This window comes from Fonticula alba (genome assembly GCF_000388065.1).
Source record: "Fonticula alba strain ATCC 38817 unplaced genomic scaffold supercont2.7, whole genome shotgun sequence".
Classification (NCBI taxonomy): domain Eukaryota; order Rotosphaerida; family Fonticulaceae; genus Fonticula; species Fonticula alba.
In genome coordinates this window covers 1,523,043-1,523,555 of record NW_009242977.1, presented here as the reverse complement: position 1 = coordinate 1,523,555, position 513 = coordinate 1,523,043, and positions in this window count along the sequence as shown.

Below are 513 nucleotides of genomic sequence, written 5' to 3'. Positions count from 1 at the left end.
TCTCTCTCTCTCTCTCTCTCCCTCGCGCGCGCGCTCTCTGCAGGCCGGAAGCGGGAAGCAAATGCCCAAGGGCCTTCTCGTGCTGGGACCCTGGGCAAGATGGGGATGTGATGTGTTTCCCGGGCGCTCTTCCTGTCGGCCCTGGGGCCAGGGAGAAAGGCTGGGTGTTGTGGAGGCCCGAACGAGGTCGATCATCTCCCCGGACCCCAACAGACCACCGTCTGGCCGAGCGGGCGCCCTGGGGTGGGGTGCAGCGAAAACGTCTCCCCAGTCGTTCGATCGAAATGTACCTGGCGGTCGCCAGCCGACGGCCGTGTGTCTGGCCAACTTGCCTGCCAGTCTGCAGTCTGTTATTACCCCCCCCCCCCCCCCCGGCCCCCGGTGGGACTGATGTTGTCTGGCCCAGGGCTCTGTCTCATGTTCTTTTTCGTTGCCTGCCTGTCTCCGGGCCCGCACCCATTGATTGGGGAAGTTTGCCAGGCATTGATCGGCCTGCGAGCATTGTCCTCACCC